At 51.7% G+C, this 12,624-nt stretch overlaps 1 long non-coding RNA gene across 1 annotated transcript; it reads left to right on the forward strand.

Annotated features, from left to right (window-relative positions):
• The first annotated feature begins 8,158 nt into the window (after positions 1–8,158).
• LOC117039456 lies at positions 8,159–12,623 on the forward strand. Its single transcript, XR_004425778.1, has 3 exons — positions 8,159–8,339; positions 10,295–10,311; positions 12,574–12,623. It is a non-coding gene; the product is annotated as an uncharacterized LOC117039456 (long non-coding RNA).
• Position 12,624: the final 1 nt, after the last annotated feature.

Raw genomic sequence — 12,624 nt, forward strand, 5'->3', positions numbered from 1 at the left:
CGGCTACATTGCAATGTAAACATACAGACACTGTTCCTCTCACAATACAAAGAAGCAAAGAAACCCCACCCATAATTTACCTCCCCTTCAGCTATACAACTATGAATTTAACAATTTAATGGCACAAGGGAAAAATCGATTCTTGTGCCTGGCCAATTTTGTATATGAAGTCCTGTAGCCAGGGGCGTCGCTGGGGAGGGGCGGTGGGGGCGGGACGCCCCCAGTGACAGGGTGAGCAGCGGCGGGTGGGGGTGTCAAGCGGCGGCCCCTCCCGCCACTCCCACGCGCCGCCGCTCCCCCCGTCACCCCCGGAGCAGCAGCACATGGATGGGGTGCTTCTGCCGCTTTTTTTCGGCGGGGGGGGGGCCGACCAGCGAGGTGGGGGTCACCCGTCACTCCCTCCTCGCTGGTCACCCCCCCCCGCGCCGAAAAAACCGCGGGAGGGCGGGCGGGGAAAGCCTGGAAAGGAAGCAGAGCAGGCGCGTTTAAGCGCCGCTCTGCTTCTTTTTCCGCTTTCCGCCGCTTTTTTTCGGCGGGGGGGGGCGACCAGCGAGGTGGGGGTCACCCGTCACCCCCTCCTCGCTGGTCACCACCACCCCCGCCGAAAAAAACCGCGGGGGGGGCGGGGAAAGCCTGGAAAGGAAGCAGAGCAGGCGCGTTTAAGCGCCGCTCTGCTTCTTTTTCCGCTTTCCACCGCTTTTTTTCGGCGGGGGGGGGGCGACCAGCGAGGTGGGGGTCACCCGTCACCCCCTCCTCGCTGGTCACCACCCCCCCCCGCCGAAAAAACCGCGGGGGGGGCGGGGAAAGCCTGGAAAGGAAGCAGAGCAGGCGCGTTTAAGCGCCGCTCTGCTTCTTTTTCCGCTTTCCACCGCTTTTTTTCGGCGGGGGGGGGGCGACCAGCGAGGTGGGGGTCACCCGTCACCCCCTCCTCGCTGGTCACCACCCCCCCCCGCCGAAAAAACCGCGGGGGGGGCGGGGAAAGCCTGGAAAGGAAGCAGAGCAGGCGCGTTTAAGCGCCGCTCTGCTTCTTTTTCCGCTTTCCACCGCTTTTTTCGGCGGGGGGGGCGACCAGCGAGGTGGGGGTCACCCGTCACTCCCTCCTCGCTGGTCACCACCCCCCCCCGCCGAAAAAAAGCCTCGGAAAGGGGGAAATCCCCCCTTTCTGTATACACGTGCGTCGTGACGTCATGATGACGTCACGGCGCGCGCGTCGTGCCCCTCCCCCAGGGGGTGCCTCTGCGCTGCCGCCGCCCCCAGCAGCGCAGAGGCTAGCGACGCCACTGCCTGTAGCGACGTCCAGATGGAAGTAAATCAAGCAGATGATGACCGGGATGCAAAGGATCTGCTACAATTCTCTCTGCTCTCTTCCTAACTCGGGTAGCATAAATTGTCTCTTTTGAAGGCAAGCTAACACCAATTACCCTTTCTGCAATTCTTATAGTTTAGTAATTCTTAGCATGCTGTACAGTAATTGGGGACGTGGGAGGCGCTGTGGGTTAAACCACAGAGCCTAGGGCTTGCTGATCAGAAGGTCGGCGGTTTGAATCCCCGCGATGGGGTGAGCTCCTGTTGCTCAGTCCCTTCTCCTGCCCACCTAGCAGTTCGAAAGTACGTCAAAGTGCAAGTAGATAAATAGGTACCGCTCCGGCGGGAAGGTAAAGGGCGTTTCCGTGCGCTGCTCTGGTTCGCCAGAAGCGGCTTAGTCATGCTGGCCACATGACCCGGAAGCTGTACGCCGGCTCCCTCAACCAGTAAAGCGAGATGAGCGCCGCAACCCCAGAGTCGGACAAGACTGGACCTAATGGTCAGGGGTGCCTTTACCTTTACCTTTTTAAAGTACCGTAATTGGGTTTTTGTGCAAGCCAGAGTACTCCTTGTTATGCCACAGCAGTAACCTCCCCCCCTCTCTTTCTCTCTCTCTCCCAATTCCCTCCTTAACCAGATAGATCACTCCCTTAGCCCGACCCCGGGCCCTTCCAGCTTCCAAAAGGTCTCCGAAAGCTTGTCAAACGTTTGGCCGCAGTGGAATGCAAAGCCGGAGACCCCCTCCCAGAAGCAGCTGCCCAGGGGCGTCCAGAAGTCCCTCTCATTAATGCCTGAGGTATCTTGGTGAGGAACGGAAGCGTCCAAGGGGAAATTGGCCAATGGGTCAGCGGAAACAGCCCTTCTAGCGAGGGGGGAGCCGAGAAGCACTATAAACCTCAGGCTGCCTCTAGTAGTGGAGAGGGGTGGAATTCCTGAGATATAAGGCGTGGAGCCCAAGAATGAAGGGTTAGTCAAAGGAGAGAGCCTGGGAGTTAGGGCGGGCCTCATTCAGTGGCGTAGCATGGGGAGGGCCACAGGGGCACAAAATTGTCAGGGGCGCACAATTTCAATACAGCACTTCCGTAGCTGGCTCATTCAGTGGCGTAGCATGGGGAGGGCCACAGGGGCACAAAATTGTCAGGGGCGCACAATTTCAATACAGCACTTCCGTAGCTGGCTCATTCAGTGGCGTAGCATGGGGAGGGCCACAGGGGCACAAAATTGTCAGGGGCGCACAATTTCAATACAGCACTTCCGTAGCTGGCTCATTCAGTGGCATAGCATGGGGAGGGCCGCAAAATTGTCCGGGGCGCACAATTTCAATACAGCACTTCCGTAGCTGGCTTCTCCGTGTGAACCAGGAAGTGAACTCTCCAAACAATGGAACGACTCTTCCTTCCTTATCTCTGTGGCTGCGATCTCCTGTGATGTGGACGCCATTAGGCAGTCGAATGCACATGCATCCTCTGTCCCGTTTCCCTCCCTCCGCGTGGCTCCACACACTGGCAACCCACGCTATGCCACTGGCCTTAGTTATGTGAAGTTCTCCCCGTTCCTCCATGGCGGGCTGTTGCTCCACTTAAAAAGGGCTCTATCTATCCTCTTTTCAGCAACTGGAGATGAAAGCTCTGACCATGACCCGGGTCCTAGCCGACGAGTTGTACACAACCTACCGCAATCTCCTGCCGCATGTCACCGAGCTCCCGGCTCACCTCCAGGATAAAGTGACACGGGTCTACCGCAGCTTGGAAGACCTCCACTCTCATTTGTCCTCCGTCGGCTCCCTCAGGGACCTGCCAACCTACCTGATCCTACAGAGCCGAGAGAGAATCAACAATGCCCGGGAGAACCTGGACGAGCTGCTAGATTTCATGGCCCAAAGCCAGCCAGGCCAGTGGCTGTCCCAGCCTGGCACTTCCAGGACAGCCGTTGCATTGCCGCCGGCTGGGGCCAGGCCACCGGTAACGGGAAACGTCGAAAGAAAAAGGGAAGAAGAAGAAAAAGAAGAAGAAGAAGGGTCCATGTCCCAGCAACTTCCGCCACCTCGCCCGTCGTCTTCGTATTCGAAAGACCCCCAGCTCTAAAGCCAGACGAAGAGCGTTCCTCCATGGAACTGAAGCTTTGGGTTACTACAGCTGCGGGCTACTACAGCTCCGGTTTCGTAACCCCACGGAAGCCAACTTCGCCAGCGCCGTCCTCCGCCTGTGATGCGGGCAACTGGTCGCACTGCAATTAAAGGTCTCTCCGAAACAAAACTGCGCTTGCGTGCTCCTTTGAGAAAGGTTCTGCGCTCCCAGTGCGATGTTTGGGGGGGGGGGTCTTGTCGGCTAAGCTGGGAGGCAGGTGCAAGCAGGGTGAAAGGAGAGGGTCAGTCTGTGCTGAGGGGTGCAAGGAGACAGGTCAATCCGTTGGGGTCGATGATGTCCAGGTGCGACGAACCTCCCCTTCACACTCTCCCCTTGTTACTAAGTGAATTTCTAATTCTGGGTCAAATTTCAATCCACCCCACCTGTCCCTCTGAGGTCCGTCTGTTATTTCAATGCCCTTTTATTTATAATCTGGGAATCTCTTAATAACGGGAGTTTTCCTGTCCAGCGGCCGTGGCCGGTTATATCCTCTGCTCTGGGCATCAGGGGTTAACCTCTCCTTTGCCTACAGTTCAGGGTCTCTCCTTATTAGATCCCCTCACTATATCAGTTCGCTAAGCCCTCTTAGCAACTCTGTGGCAATACCAGGGTTTCCGCCCGCTAGCCGCTCTTGAGGGAACTCCCAAGACATAAACTATCACCCTGCAGGTCAGTTTTGTCCTTTCCCTGAGTTCACCTCCTCATGAGCATACATAGCTCGCTGGACCACATGAACGGCAATATTTTCTTAGCTCAACAATAAGTCTTTATTTCTTTCAGAACATAACGGTTTCAGTAATGGTTTATAAGCTTACGGTAGTTTCATAACAGAGTAAACTCTTTCACCATCATATACACATCTGATCGCCGAAGAATTGATGCTTTTGAATTATGGTGCTGGAGAGTCCCATGGACTGCAAGAAGATCAAACCTATCCATTCTCAAGGAAATCGGCCCTGAGTGCTCACTAGAAGGACAGATCCTGAAGTTGAGGCTCCAGTACTTTGGCCACCTCATGAGAAGAGAAGACTCCCTGGAAAAGACCCTGATGTTGGGAAAGATGGCGGGCACAAGGAGAAGAGGATGAGATGGTTGGACAGTGTTCTCGAAGCTACTAACATGAGTTTGACCAAACTGCGGGAGGCAGTGAAGGATAGGCGTGCCTGGCGTGCTCTGGTCCATGGGGTCACGAAGAGTCGGACACGACTGAACAACAACAACATACACATCTTCAAGCTATCCTAACCTATCCTAACCTACCCACCACTACCCTGGCCCCACGCCCTCCTTCTTCCAGTCACCACACCTCTCTCTAACGGCTGCTCCCTCCTTTTTAAAGAGCAGAATGTCCCACCTCCCATGGGATACCTGCCACTCAAACTGGGGTACCCATTAACTCATAAAACACCGTGGGTTTCTGAAAATCCCTTAACTTAGATCCGATTCGTTACACCAGGCCATAATGAATTGGGGGGGGGGAATGTTTTAAAGTACTTTTCCAAAACAAAACAAAACACAGAGTCCTTTTTGTTGGGGATAATCCAGAGGGAAATTCCCAGGTGTCAAAAATGCCACTACTGCGACCCGTGTTTCGTTAGCCCAAAAATGGAAAATGAGCGAGGGAAAAAACCAAAGAAGAGTGGCAACTTAAACTGACGGAATATGCGCAGCTTGCAGACTTATAGAATAAGAGGACAAGAAGGACATATGTTTAGAGAAGATTGGAAAACGTTTATTATATGGGAAGGGGAAAAATGTGTACACTTGAAAACACTGGCAGCATTAAGATAAATTCAACTGTGTAAATAAGTTCTGACGGATGTAATAATGGAATACTGAATGCTTTAGTTTGTGTAAAATATGCAGGGATTTATGATATGCAGAATGAACCATGGAAAGAGAAGAAGGGAAGTCATTGATAGTTTAAGAATGTTTAAATGAGTATTGTAAATTGTAAAACAGAAAAAATGAATTTAAAAATTGTTTGTGTGTGTTTATAAAGGAGAAGAAGATGGTGTCCAGGCCAAACTCAGCTGGCAGCCTCTGGTAGCTGAAACCTCCTGCAATATCAACTTCACATTTCTGCACCATTTTAAGAGAAAAGGGTCCCTCATGTAAACTCATCAGCATTCCAGCGTGGCTTTCGCCTAACATGCAAAATTTCTGTATGTGGGGTTGTTGTTGTTTTTCTGCCCAATAGGGTTACACGTGTGTGCCAGAATCTCACCCCATTCAGGAACCCCTAGAACAGATTCTGTAGAAAGGTGAGATCTTTTGCACAGAGACAATCATGCATCACCCTAAGAACAGGAGCCAAGCTTGCTGAATCAGGCAGGGGTTATGTATCGTCACACACCACCACAATCTCCAAGATTTCATGGGTTCCTGGTGCTTATCCAAGATTCATGCTTCCTTTGGAAATGAGGCAGAAGAAGAAGAAGAAGAAGAGGAGTTTGGATTTGATATCCCGCTTTATCAGTACCCGAAGGAGTCTCAAAGCGGCTAACATTCTCCTTTCCCTTCCTCCTTCACAACAAACACTCTGTGAGGTGAGTGGAGACTTCAGAGAAGTGTGACTATCCCAAGGCCATCCAGCAGCTGCATGTGGAGGAGTGGAGACGCGAACCCGGTTCACCGCATTACGAGTCCACCGCTTTTAACCACTACCCCACACTGGCTCTCAGAGACTGTGGTGCCTTTATGATATATGGTTTATTTACACATATACAGAGTGGCATATGCTAGAGCATGCTATATTCACGCTGTACTCACAGCAGACAGGTGTACTCACAGACGCGGGTGGCGCTGTGGTCTAAACCACTGAGCCTCTTTGGATTGCCGATCGGAAAGTCGGCGGTTCGAATCCCCGCAACGGAGTGAGCTCCCGTTGCTCTGTCCCAGCTCCTGCCAACCTAGCAGTTCGAAAGCACGTCAAAGTGCAAGTAGATAAATAGGTACCGCTCCGGCGGGAAGGTAAACGGCGTTTCCGTGCGCTCTGGTTTCCGTCACGGTGTTTCCGTTGCACCAGAAGCGGTTTAGTCCTGCTGGCCACATGACCCGGAAAGCTGTCTGCGGACAAACGCCGTCTCCCACGGCCTGAAAGCAAGATGAGCGCCGCAACCCCATAGTCGCCTTGGACTGGACTTAACCGCCCAGGGGTACTTCTTTTTTTACAGCAAACGGGCAGATGGGGCTCATCAACCTAGGAAGGGAGCACATCTAGGAGAAGGAAAACTCTGACCCCAAACCTCCACTGCCTTATGGGACATCTTCGGGAGAAGGATCAGGAGTAAACTCAACAAATATCCAGAGCGGAGTCCCTAAGATTGTTGGATGGCATGGCACCTGTCTGACTCCTTCCGGAAACTCCTGCAGCCAAGCTGGTGCCAAACATCTTGCTTTCCTTTCCTTTGGTGAGACCGAAGGGGGGGGGTCTTGTCATCTGGGACCCCAGGACAAACCCTGGGGAGTCCACTTCATTTCCGCTAACATACCTTCCAACATTTCTCCCATGAAAACAGGGACATCCTATTCTCCATCAGGAAGCTTCTCCACTGTTTGATATCACCACACACGTACTGTATATACACTGACACCTGTCACTTTCAGCCAGTGACGTCGTCTCCGCCTTGCCTACCTCGCAGGATTGTCGTAAAGAAAAAACGTGCAAGGGAAGACGTAATGTACAACAGATAAATGGAACAAAATGAAATGTTAGCTGTAAGCTGCCTTGAGTCTTAATTCAACATCTTTATCAATGACTTGGATGATGGGCTTGAGGGCATCCTGATCAAGTTTGCAGATGACACCAAATTGAGAGGGGTGGCTAATACCCCAGAGGACAGGATCACACTTCAAAATGACCTTAACAGAGAACTGGGCCAAAGCAAACAATGAATTTTAACAGGGAGAAATGTAAAGTACTACACTTGGGCAAAAAAAATATGAAAATCACAAATACAGGATGGGCGACACCTGGCTTGAGAGCAGTACATGTGAAAAGGATCTAGGAGCCTTGGTAGACCATAAACTTGACATGAGTCAACAGTGTGATGCAGCAGCTAAAAAAGCCAATGCAATTGTGGGCTGCACCAGTAGGAGTATAGCATCTAGATCAAGGGAAGTAATAGTACCACTGTATTCCACTCTGGTCAGACCTCACCTGGAATACTGTGTCCAGTTCTGGGCACCACAGTTCAAGAAGGATACGGACAAGCTGGAACGTGTCCAGAGGAGGGCAACCAAAATCGTCCAAGGCCTGGAAACGATGCCTTATGAGGAACAGCTTAGGGAGCTGGGTATGTTTAGCCTGGAGAAGAGAAGGTTAAGGGGTGATATGATAGCCATGTTCAAATATATCAAAGGATGTCATATAGAGGAGGGAGAAAGGTTGTTTTCTGCTGCTCCAGAGAAGCGGACACGGGGCAATGGATTCAAGCTACAAGAAAGAAGATTCCACCTAAACCTTAGGAAGAACTTCCTGACAGTAAGAGCTGTTGGACAGTGGAATTTGCTGCCAAGGAGTGTGGTGGAGTCTCCTTCTTTGGAGGTCTTTCAGCGGAGGCTTGACAGCCATCTGTCAGGAATGCTTTGGTGGTGTTTCCTGCTTGGCAGGGGGTTGGACTGGATGGCCCTTGGGGTCTCTTCCAACTCTAGGATTCTATGGTTCTAAGACCTGCTCTCTGAAGCAATGGTGGTCTTCCTTAGGGTTGCTGGGCGGTAGAGGCATTGTAGCAAGTGAGCCAATGCCAGCCATCTATGACATCACCCAGCTTGACAACAGCTGCATGGAATTCTGGGAGCATCCTGGGCCCCAAGACCCCATGGAACGAGGGAAGATGCTGCCATGAACCCTGGGCTCTTTTTAGCCCACCCTGCCAGGCCAGAGACCGGAGACCATGGCTAAGGGTGAGTGTTAGGAAAGCGAGAGAGATCGGGGACCTCTTTTGCATTGCCGTTTCGGGAGCGGAAGGACGCCAGCAGTGCAACATCCACGCCTCGGTGCGTCGCCTTCGTACCATACCTGAAAAGCACATGTCAGGTCATCCTTACGGGCTTCCCACTGGCCCTTGCGAGAACAGGGTGCAGCCAGCCTGTCCTTACGTTCTTCAGACTTTTGCTTACAGTGCTAAGAACATACAGAGGCAGAACATTGGTCCATGGTAGCTCATAAGAACATAGAATCAGAGTCTCGTGGAAGAGATCTGGGTGGGGTCCGTCGCCCATCTAGCTAGCTCAGCATCCTGTTCTCCCACCAAATGCCTGTGGGACGCGGGTGGTGCTGTGGGTTAAACCACAGAGCCTAGGGCTTGCCGATCAGAAGGTCAGCGGTTCGAATCCCCGCAATGACGGGGTGAGCTCCCGTTGCTCGGTCCCTGCTCCTGCCCACCTAGCACGTCAAAGTGCAAGTATATAAATAGGTACCGCTCCGGCGGGAAGGTAAACGGCGTTTCCGTGTGCTGCTCTGGTGTAGTGTGGTGTAGTGGTTAAGAGCGGTAGACTCGTAATCTGGTGAACCGGGTTCGTGTCTCCACTCCTCCACATGCAGCTGCTGGGTGACCTTGGGCCAGTGCTGTCAAGTATCCCGTTTCCCCCGGGATTCTCCCTTATTTTAAGCAGTTTCCCGCTGCTCTCCCTTATTTTTTATTTCCCTTAAATTTCCCGTTTTTAATGGAAGCAGCTCCTCCCCTGCTGGCCAGGGACTGGGTGGGAAGACCTCGCCTACTTGGAGAGAAAAGCCTCAGCCCTCAAAGCAAGTGGGAGCCGTTTCCCGTTCTTACCGGGGGGGGTGTATTCCCCCCCCTGCATCAGCCCCTGTCCGTTGCCGCCGAGCCCCTCAGCCGGCCAATAGGGTTAGCTGGCAGGCGGAGCCTGGCTGCCTTTGAGCAGCTGCTGCTTCCTGTCCTGTTTTGATGGGATCAGACAAGAAGACGATGGGGCTCCATTGTGCGGAGCATATGGCTGCCCTCCTCTTTGCTGGCTGCCCTCCTCTTTGCTCCGCTCTAAGCCCGAGGCTGCTTGGAGTTTACATTGCTGCTGGCTGCCCTCCTCTTTCCTCCGCTCCGAGCCCGCTTGGAGTTTACATTGCTGCTCCGCCCACTTTTGCTTCTGGCTCCGCCCACCACTGACATGTGACTGTCCCCGGGATAGGGGAGACTGCTGTTCCCTTATTTTCAAATCCGAAACTTGACAGCTATGCCTTGGGCTAGTCACACTTGTGGCTGGTAGCCACTGAGAGCCCTCTCTCCTTGCTCCATTCATTTGTCAAATCGTCTTTGGACGCCATCCAAGTTAGTGACCATCACTTCCTCCTGGGGGAAAGAGTTCTGTAATGTCTCAGAATCCGTTCAAAGGGAGGTGGGCCTTTTTCTGTGGTGGCTCCCCGTTTGTGGAATGCTCTCCCAGGGAGGCTTGTCTGAGAACACCTTCCCTCTGTATCTTTAGGTACCTGGTGAAAACGTTCCTCTTCCACCCGGCCTACCAATCTGTGTCCTTTTTTAAATGTGTTTTTGGGATGGAGGTTGACGAGTCTTTGGGGTTTTTTTGTTGGGGAATTTTGTGTTTTCATTTTGCGTTTCTGCGGCTGTAAACCGCCCTGCGATCTTTGGACATGAATTTAATAAATAAATTTTAGGGAAGTTTTAAAATCTGTGATATTTTAATGTGTCTTAATATTTGTTGGAAGCCGCCGAGAGTGACTGGGGAGACCCAGCCAGATGGGCAGGGTACAAATAATAAATTATTTATTATTATTATTATTATTATTATTATTATTATTATTATTAATGAATAAATAATAATTTCATTTCCCTTTCATCCTCTCTTTGGAAACCCCACCCTGGATGACAACGAACGGATGGCAGTGCGAGACAGAGACCAGGTACTTTGGGGGCACAGCAGAGAAAAATGCAACGGCAGATAAGAACTCTGTCCATGCTCAGAGGGGCTAAGTGGTTTTCTTTTATCACAGCTAAGCATCACATGCCATTGATCAGGGCTTCCTAAACCAGCCTATGGACCACGGGTGACCAACGAGTTTCATTTCTGTGGCCCGCAGTGCTCCTGTGGAGAACATCGGGAATTTGAATTCCATAGGGTTACATGGAATTCATATTGTACAGTCGTTCCTTTGCTGTCGAACGCCCCAGAACTCTTACGTTTTGGTTCCCGAACGATCGAAAACTGGAAATGAGTGTTCCGGTTTTCGAAAGCCGAACATCCAGCACGGCTTCCGATTGGCTGCAGGACGCTCCTGCAGCCAATCGGAAGCCACGTCTCGGTTTTCAAACGGTTCCGGAAATCGATTCCCAGAACGCATTCTGTTCGAGAACCAAGGTACGACTGGAATGGAATAAAATACAAGAAGCAATTTAAAAAATTGCACGGTGCATTACAATTGGGGGTGCAACAAGCTGGGGAGGGGGGACCCCACTTAGCAGCTTTTACATTAACAGCTCTTTTCAAGTGGTTTATGACAAGGGGGTGGGGAACTCCTGCCTTAAATTTAGAACAACGTGGTGTTCGGTTGCCTGCCCTGTATTTCACATCTCTCTCATGCAAGCAGTTTGCCCCAGATGTAGAATTGACCATGCCCAAGAAGAATCAATGAATCATTTTCGCTTTTAAAATAAAAAAAATCTGATTTTTAGACCTTAAAGCGGGAAACAACCCACTTAAAAACATTAGAGCGGTGTTTGATGGAATATTCCAAGTGGCAGTGGCATAGCGTGGGTTGCAGGGAGCCAGGGTGGGCAAGCTGCCAACAACACCGGAATGCCTGCCCCGTTGGAGCCAAGTGGGGCTGCGCTGTGCCACCTGCCTGCCTGTATGTGTGTGTGTTGGGGGGGGGGAACCAGCTGGTCAATGTGGCCCCACCAGTGCCATGTAGACAAGTCCCAATGAAAAGGAACAACAATGTTACTGATAAAAGCAGTTACTTAAACATTTGTGGGGACGGGAACCAACATTGAAGAGGAGGATTAAAATCAGTAGAAACGCCGGTCCCATGTTAATTTAGTTTTGTGTTACTTGGAAGTTTATATCCCCAACATGTTAGCCAAGAGGAGGGGGAAATCCCAAAAGAAACAGGTTGCTCAACAAAACGAAACAGCGTTTCTTTGTGACTTTAGTTGGGCCTAATGAAGTTAGGTTACAGTTACGTTTGTTAACAGGGTTGCGTGTGGCGCTGTGGTCTAAACCACCGAGCCTCTTGGGCTTGCCGATCGGAAGGTCGGTGGTTCGAATCCCCGCGGCGGGGTGAGCTCCCGTTGCTTGGTCCCAGCTCCTGCCAACCTGGCAGTTCGAAAGCACACCAGTGCAAGTAGATAAACAGGTACCTCTCCGGCGGGAAAGTAAACGGCGTTTCCGTGTGCTCTGGTTTCCGTCACGGTGTCCCGTTGCGCCAGAAGCAGTTTAGTCCTGCTAGCCACATGACCCAGAAAGCTGTCTGCGGACAAACGTCGGCTCCCTCGGCCTGAAAGCAAGATGAGCGCCACAACCCCATTGTCACCTTTGACTGGACTTAACCAGTCCTTTACCTTTCTTTTCTCTTGAAGTTTTGTGTTATTTGGAAGTTTATATCCCAACCTATTAGCCAAGAGGAGGGGGAAATTCCAAAAGAAATGGGTTACTCAACACAACACAACACAACATTTCTTTGTGACTTTAAAGGTAAAGGACACCTGACAGTTAAGTCCAGTCGCGAACAGTTCTGGTGTTGTGGCGCTCATCTCACTTTACTGGTCGAGGGAGCCGGCGTACAGCTTCCGGGTCATGTGGCCAGCAGGACTAAGCCACTTCTGGCGAACCAGAGCAGCACACGGAAATGCCGTTTACCTTCCCGCCGGAGCGGTACCTATTTATCTACTTGCACTTTGACGTGCTTTCGAACTGCTAGGTTGGCAGGAGCAGGGACCGAGCAACGGGAGCTCACCCCGTCGCGGGGATTCGAACCACCGACCTTCTGATCATCAAGCCCTCAGTAGTTTAGACCACAGCACCACCCACGTCCCATAGCTAGGCATAGAGTACAACTATTTATTCGTATTTGGCTTGGGAACCACGTCGGGCAGAGAGTCCCGAAACCACTTTGAAATGCACCGTGTGGACACCTCCTAACAGATCCGTTGCTTGTGTTGGTTAGCTTAGTGAGAGAGAAACTGACAGCCTTGGTTCAGACTCGGTGTCCTTAAGG

This window comes from Lacerta agilis, chromosome 18 (genome assembly GCF_009819535.1).
Source record: "Lacerta agilis isolate rLacAgi1 chromosome 18, rLacAgi1.pri, whole genome shotgun sequence".
Lineage (NCBI taxonomy): Eukaryota > Metazoa > Chordata > Lepidosauria > Squamata > Lacertidae > Lacerta > Lacerta agilis.